Below are 8,161 nucleotides of genomic sequence, written 5' to 3'. Positions count from 1 at the left end.
GAATCCTCGGATCGGCAAGGCGGCGCCCCCCGCTCGCCCAGCCTGGGAGAGAAGAGGGAGGGGGGCGCAGAAGGGCCCGCCAGGGGGCGCCCTTGGCCGCTGGCCAGATGTGGCTGCAGCGGCGGGAGGAAGAGGAGGCGCTGGGAAGGGCGGCTCCGCCTCTCTAGGGCGCCCCGCTTCCTGCCTTTAACCCCTTGGCCAAGGGAGGATCCCGGGGGGCGCCTCCCCGAAAGAGCAGAGCCGGGGCGGGGGGGACCGCGGGAAAGCGGGGCTGCGGTCCGGATCCCTCCGGAGGTGGGTCGGCGGGGCTTTTGCATGGTCAGCTACGGGGCGAGGGGGGGGGGAGAAGGTGCTGCGAGGGGGCCGCCCTCCCTGGAGGGGTCTGCGGGAGAAAGAGGAGGGGGGGGAGCCGGAAGGGCCCGTGTCTGCTTGCAAGACTATGCGGAGCCCCCTTTGGGCCCGGATCCCTCCTGCAGAAGCCCCTCTGCCCCGGCCTTGCTGGGGGCCTGGGGTGGGGAGGGGGAGGCAAGGAGGAGAGTGGTGGTCCAGGAGGCCTTTTGGGGGGGAGAGTGGGGGTCTAGGAGGATTTGGGGGGAGAAGGAGAGGGGGGTCTAGGAGGCCTCTTTGGGGGGGAGAAGGAGAGTGGGGGTCTAGGAGGATTTTGGGGGAGAAGGAGAGTGGGGGTCTAGGAGAATTGGGGGAGAGAGATTGGGGGTCTAGGAGGATTTAGGGGGGAAGAAGGTGAGTGGGGGTCTAGGAGGATTTGGGGGAAGAAGGAGAGTGGGGGTCTAGGAGGATTTGGGGGAGAGAGATTGGGGGTCGAGGAGGATTTGGAGGGGGAGAAGAAGAGTGGGGGTCGAGGAGGATTTGGAGGGGGAGAAGAAGAGTGGGGGTCGAGGAGGATTTGGGGGGAGGCAAGAAAGAGAGTGGTGGGCCCGGAGGACTTTTTGGGGAGGGGAAGGGAAGAGGAAAGTCCACCCCTTTGTTAGGGGTCCATCCCCAAGTCTCCCAGCAAGTTGGTCCTTCCTCTCCCCGTCACAGCTTCCGAGGACTTCCAAGATTTCAGTTCTCCCAAGTAGATGGAACCCAACAATGTAGCGGGCGAAGCAGAAAGGGTGGCGAGCCAGGAAAAGCTTGGCCAGGAGGCCCGACGGGAGATCCTGGAAGGAGGAACTATCCCGAAGGGTGTCCGCCAGGAAGGGCCATTGAGAGGCTCCTGCAGAAAATGGCTGTATTTGGTGTATAAGACACACCAACATTTCCATGTTCTTTGGGGGGGGGGGAAGGTGCAGCTTATACTCTGAAAAATACGGTAGTTTGGTAATGAAACAGTTGCAATAAAATAACCCAGCTCAGAGAGCACCAACTCCCACAGTTCAATGGGGAGCTACACATAGTATTGTCTTCCATCGAATTTCACCTCCCCACTTAGAGATGGTGGGGATGGATTGTCCGTGACAGAAGATGTGGAATCTTCCGTTTGATGTCATCCAGCCCCCTAATTTTCCTTTTCGGTCTTTGTGAGCAGGGAGGCTCCAGTCAGGTGTTCCCACCCCACCAAAGGGAGAACAATCGCTCCCTTCTCGGGTGAAGTTTTTTTAGGAAGACCTCTTGGGAGGAAGATGCTCAAGATAGATCACCAGGTACGTGACTCTCTTCCTTCTTCAGGAACTGGTTTTGTAGGGGGGTCACTTCAGTCTGGACGGTGCTTTCTATTGTGCTACTCCAGAAATTGTTAACAATTCTTCTTGCATTCCCTTTGTAGGCAGCTGTTTAACATTGGTGGACTTTTTTGAAACTTCTCCTTTTTCTAGTGCGGCAGCAGGAACAATTCAGCTTCCAGCTCAGGTAGGAGAAACTTCAGCAACTAAGATCCGCTGTAAGGAAACCCCCAATTCCTGAAACAGCTGAGGGCACTGTAATAATTCCCACTGCAGAAATCAAAACTGCATCTACGGTATGTAATAGTAACAACAACAACAACAACAACAGAGTTGGAAGGGACTTTGGAGGTCTTCTAGTCCAATCCCCTGCTTAGGCAGAAAACCCTACACCATTTCAGAGAAATGGCTGTCCAATCTCTTCCAAAAAACTTCCAGTGTTGGAGCACAACTTCTAAATTGTTCCACTGGTTAATTGAACTATCTGGAAGTTTCTCCTCAGTTCTAGGTTGCTTCTCTCCTTGATTTGTTTCCACCCATTGCTTCTTGTCCTGCCCTCAGGTGCCTTGGAGAATAGCTTGACTCCCTCTTCTTTGTGGCAACCCCTGAGATATTGGAAGACTGCTATCCTGTCTCCCCTAGTCCTTCTTTCTATTAAACTAGACATACCCACTTCCTGCAACCGTTCATATGTTTTAGTCTCCAGGCCCCTAATCCTCTTTGTTGTTCTTCTCTGCACTCTTTCCAGAGTCTCTGCATCTTTTCTACATTGTGGTGACCAAAACTGAATGCAGTATTCCAAGTGTGGCCTTACCAAGGAATTATAAAGTGGTATTAACACTTCACGTGATCTTGATTCTGTCCCTCTGTTTATGCAGCCTAAAACTGTGTTGGCTTTTTTGGCAACTGCTGCACACGGCTGGCTCATATTTAAATGGTTGTCCACTAGGACTCCAAGATCCCTTTCACACCTGCGCGCGCAACATTTCCACACCACCCCATCACTGCTTTACGGTATCTTAGTGAAAGATTGGACCCAAGAAGCTTTATCAACCGACACCTGCAAATCTAATTATTAACTTGACAACTTCTGTTGAGTTCATGGGAAGATCCATGCAATTTTTGTTAATAGCATAACACCCTTCTTTGGGTATGTGTCAGCGTTCCAAATAACATGCTGAATTAAATCAGAGTCCAAGGTAGAGCTAGACCCACAGCTGACTTTAGATCATCAGTTGTCAGCTGTGACCAGGGGGGCGTTTGCCCAAGTCTGCCTGGTGCACGAATTGCATCCCTACCTGAACCGGGAGGATCTTACAACAGTCACTCATGCCCTCGTGACCTCAAGACTGGACTACTGCAATGCACTCTACATGGGGCAGCCCTTGAAGAGTGTTCGGAGACTCCAGCTGGTCCAGAATGCAGCCACGCGAGCGATTGTGGGTGCACCCCGGTACACCCACGTTACACCTATCCTCCGCGAGCTGCACTGGCTACCTATTGGTTTCCGGATACGCTTCAGGGTGCTAGTTATTACTTATAAAGCCCTATATGGTATTGGACCTGGGTACTTGAGAGACCGCCTTCTGCCGATTACCTCCCACAGAACCATTCGATCCCACAGATTAGGCCTCCTCCATATTCCATCTGCCGGCCAATGTCGGCTGGTGACTACTCGGAGGAGGGCCTTCTCTGTGGCTGCCCCGGCCCTTTGGAACGAGCTCCCCGTGGAGATTCGGACCCTCTCCACCCTTCGGGCCTTCCGGACGGCCGTGAAGACCTGGCTGTCCCAGCAAGCCTGGGGTTGAGTTCCCCCCCCTCGAATTTGCTGTGTCGTGCTTTTAAATTGTTCGTATTGTCCGATTGTTTTTGTCTTACTTTTTATAATTTCCCCTCCCTTGGCTTTTGTTCAGCCGCCCTGAGTCCCTTTGGGGAATAGGGCGGCCTACAAATTGAATAAACTCCAACTCCAAACTATCCTTAAAGTTCCAATTTAATAAGACAGACATGTTGGCATCGTACTGTGGAATCCCAATTCTGGAAGTTACATCGGATTCCCACCCAGTTGAAAGTTCATGATCTTGTCCCTCACATCCACAAATCCATCACATGGTCCAATCTTCTTCTTCCATGCTGGCATCTCCACCCAGCTCCACTCAGGTGCAGAGGTGCAGAGACAAAAGATGACGGCTTCTAGAAAAGAATGACAACAATACATTCTACAATCCTACTCCTTTCTATTCCCCCCTCCCAACTACTACACTAATGAAACAGCATAATGAAATAAGAGAGAGTGTGGCAGGCCAAAGATCCTAAAAAGGAATAGGACTGAAGGCCTGACAATATGTTTCTTAATTTCCTAATCTGGCCTATATCTCTGGCATCTCCTGGTCATCCCACATCAAAAGATCCAAGAGGTCCAATCCCAGAGAGAGAAGTCAGGTCCGGTGATCTTCTGAGACAACCCCATCAATTTAGGCTGGATCTCTGTTCAGTATCAGAACTCCTGGAATGATTTCCCCATGACAGTATTGGTTCTTAGCCAAGCAAGTTTCAAAGTAGGAGTGGGTTTATTTAAAAAGTAGAATGTGGGCACTATATCCCCTATCAATCAAAGTCTTGATCCATGCACAAATCCTGGTACCACAGTTTTGGAGGGTTTTCTCAATTTTAATCCTTGCAATGGACAAGGGGTTTGGGGGGTTATTTTTAATAAGAATTGTCCGTTTTTCCCCAATGTACTGTGTGAACTATAGCAATTAGAGATTTGTAGAATATTGGGTTGATGTTTTCTGGATTTGAAATTAATTCAAATTTTTTTCTTTGGTTCAACTGATGCCATAATGGTCTTAAGTTTGTGACTAATGACCACAACTGGTTTTTTTTTAATAACAATTTTTTTTAATTTTTCCCTTTCAAATTCATTCATGAATATTTATTTATTCATTCATAAATACTTTGTCTATTCATCATTAATCTCTATAATTATTTTTACAAATATATATAATATATTTTGGGTCACTTTCTTGCAACCCTTCATCTTATTTTGTAACAACCTTACTCATCCTATCTTCTCAACCTCCCTTCTCTGCCTTCTTCTTTCCTCCTTTCCTTCCTCCTTCCTTCTTCCCCTCTCTTTCCCCCACTCCTTCTCCCTCCTCTTTACCCTCTCTCCTACTCTTAATCCCCCACCCTTACTTCCCTTTCTTCCTTCCCCTCCTCATCTGACCGCAACTGGTTTTTACTGGGAATGCTGCCTATCTATAAATTAAAGTTGAAAGATTATGGCACAAACTAGCTGGGGTGGCCCCAATGATGATCAGTGCATTGTGTGTAACGCTGAAATATCTTAAATGGCTATGGAGATTCTCAGCCATCCAGGTCAGTGGTCTCCAACCTTGGCAACTTTAAGACCTGTGGACTTCAACTCCCAGAGTTCCTCAGCCAGCAAAGCTAGGGATAGTTTCAGTCAATATCAATTGTGGGGAGGGAGATGTCATCCTTTAAAGCTGGCTGAGGAACTCTGGGAGTTGAAGTCCACAAGTCTTAAAGTTGCCAAGGTTGGAGACCACTGATCCAGGTCATCAAAGGTGCTTTTTCAAGAGGCAATTGAACTTTCTTGTCTTTCTATGAAGACTTTTTGCTTCTCGAAGTTGCCTCCGGTTGCCTCTTGAAAAGATTGAGATTTGTTTTATTTATATGCCGCCCTATTCCCAGCGGGACTCAGGGCGGCAAACAACTCAAGTGGGAAAGGGAACACAAAAGTACAATACAAGCGTTTAAAATAGCCAACAGCCACACAGGTCGAGAGGGGAACTCATCAACCCCAGGCCTGCCGACACAGCCAGGTTTTAACGGCTTTTCGGAAGGCCTGGAGAGAGGTGAGGGTCCGAATCTCTGCGGGGAGTTCGTTCCACAGGGCCGGAGCTGCCACAGAGAAGGCCCTCCCCCGGGTAGTAGCCAGATGGCATTGGCTAGTACATGGAACCCAGAGGAGGCCAAAAAAGCACCTTCGGGACCAAAATTTCTTGGGCAGCACTTAGAAAATGTGCGTCCTGGCAAAATTCCTATCCACCAATTAAAAAGGCCACATTGCCTTAGACCAGCACATATACTACGCCAACACATCATGACATCCTACGTTCTACGGCCACACTGTAACCACGGCTCTTGAATTGATGCACTGATTGAAGCTGCACAAAGACAACATTGGCTACAGCGCCATCTGTTGGTTGAGCAGGAGCCGTAAATCAAAGATGCCCTCCAGATTACGCACTATCCTTGAATGGGGAAGTGCAACTTCACCCAAGGTCGAAGTTACAACCTCCCTGGATCCGAGTTGCCCCGACAGCCACAGCCACTCAGTCTTGGTAGGACCGAGCTCCTCTCCACCCAGGCCGTTGCAGGCTCAAGGCAGAAGGGCAAGACTTGGACAACGTCATTTGCCCAGCTTGGGGTCAAAGCCCAGTGGTTTCATGTGGATGCTGAATAGGAGGGGCGAGAGCACCGAGTCTTGTGGCATCCCATAAAGGATGACATCTCCCTCCCCGCAATTGATATTGACTGAAACTAGCCCTAGAAGAGAACTACCACAAAATAGTTCCCACAGCTCCCATGTCCAAGAAGTCCACCATAGTTGATAGCATCAAAAAATGCTGAGAGATTAAGAAGAACAAAGGAAAACACACCACCTTCAGCTGGGTTTTGCCACAGGTCACCATCAAAGCACAAACAACGGTGCAGTGGTGGGTTTCAATTTTTTTTTGAACCTACTCTGTGGGTGTGGCCTCCTTTGTGGGAGTGGCTTGCTGGCCATGTGACCTGGTGGGAGTGGCTTGCCAGCCATGTGTTCTCTCTCTTTCTCTTTCTCCTTCCTTTTGTCTCTGTCCCTTTTTCCCTTTTTTCTTTCCTCTCTCACTTTTTCTTTCTTTCTTTCTTTCTTTCTTTCTTTCTTTCTTTCTTTCTTTCTTTCTTTCTTTCTTTCTTTCTTTCTTTCTTTCTTTCTTTCTTTCTTTCTTTCTTTCTTTCTTTCTTTCTTTCTTTCTTTCTTTCTTTCTTTCTTTCTTTCTTTCTTTCTTTCTTTCTTCCTTCCTTCCTTCCTTCCTTTCTTTCTCTTTCTCTCTGTGTGTGTGTGGGTTTCAAAAATTTTTGGAACCTCTTCTGTAGGTGTGGCCTGCTTTCCGGGTCCACTGGTGGAACCTCTTCTAACCGGTTCGGTAGATTTGATGAACCGGTTCTACCGAACTGGTAGGAATCCACCTCTGCAATGTTGTCTCCACATTGAATCCTACCTGAAACAGACCAAAATAATCTGCTTCCTCCAGGGTTCTCAGCAGCTTCAGGCTGACCACCTTCTCAACAACTTTCCTTAAAAAGTAACTTAATCCTTACATTCTATGTCTTACTACATGTCAGAACTGCCTCAACTTGAACCTTAGGTAAAAACAATCCTTGGCTCCATTGGTTGAGGAAGGTATTGTTTACTAAAGGTCAAATGAAATACAATAGAGCAAAGCCAGAACTGAAAATCGCGCGCCAAAATCCCCAAGTGTAATTCTCTCTCCTTTGTGCTTCCAATTCTTACCCCTTGTCCAATCAAATTTGAAGTAGATGTTTTTGGAATGGTCACTTAAAATGTGGGCTGGTATGCATCTGCATTCCATTCCCAGGTGTCTGACCTTGAATCCATGTCTCTGGCAGATACAATGAACTGTTACCCCCCACACCTGAATTCTCTTCCCCAGAGTTCATGGCAGACTGGCACTTAGCGAAGTGCAAGCGTGAGGTGGCAGTTCCGACGCTGTAGTCAAAGGTGGTATTCAGCCGGTTCAGACCAGTTTGAGCGAACTGGTAACGGTGACCTGCGGGTGGGTTGGCCCGCCCACTTGCTACGGCTCTGTGCTGTCCTATTTAGCCACGTTTTCGAAGCCACACGCATGAGTGCAAGCTGTGTGTGCAAGCGGAAGGCGTGCATGCTCATGAAGCAAGCGTGCATGTACACAGCGAACCGGTGGCAAACGTCTATGAAACCCTCTTCTGACTATCGTTCATTTTGTGATAACCTTGATAGTTCTAAGCCATTACCTGAAGGGTCACAGAAGTCAGCATCTGTGGCATCATCTCATTTCCTTTCTGTATTTTTGCAAAATGTTGCTTATCCCCCCCCAAAAAATAGCATGATGCTCCAGAGTAATAGTGATACCTCTGCTAGACTTGTGTGTGTCAAAGCTTTCTTTTTTTTAATTAAAAATTTAAATTATTTTGTTTACAAATATATACCTCCCCCCCGAACCCAGCTCCCTCCCAAACCTCCCCCCCCGAACCTCCCAGAGCAAATATAGGGTATAAACATTAACAACTATATTCTAAAATAAACTTAACAGACTTTAGCATCATCCCTCACTTGTGCTTTAACTCCCCTTTAAGCAAGTTGTATCATTCCTTGCTCATTCACTCATAAGCTATCTGGAATTTCTTAGTCCCATATTTATTCTGAATAT

The 8,161-nt window shown here is 48.1% G+C and overlaps 1 protein-coding gene across 1 annotated transcript in view; it reads left to right on the top strand.

The window, feature by feature from the left end:
- Nucleotides 1-951: 951 nt before the first annotated feature.
- Nucleotides 952-8,161, top strand: part of LOC148047324 (uncharacterized) — a 49,227-nt gene continuing 42,017 nt past the window's right edge. Inside the window, exons 1-2 of the mRNA XM_087711585.1 lie at nucleotides 952-1,643; nucleotides 1,766-1,848. The gene's annotated coding sequence lies outside the window, so the exon portion shown is untranslated. The remainder of the gene's footprint in view (nucleotides 1,644-1,765; nucleotides 1,849-8,161) is intronic.

Source organism: Thamnophis sirtalis, unplaced genomic scaffold, assembly GCF_051295495.1.
Source record: "Thamnophis sirtalis isolate CommonGarterSnake01/CBP01778 unplaced genomic scaffold, rThaSir2_p1.2 scaffold_3, whole genome shotgun sequence".
NCBI lineage: Eukaryota > Metazoa > Chordata > Lepidosauria > Squamata > Natricidae > Thamnophis > Thamnophis sirtalis.
Note: the sequence above shows the minus strand (reverse complement) of the source record. Positions and strands in the feature narration are given on the sequence as shown.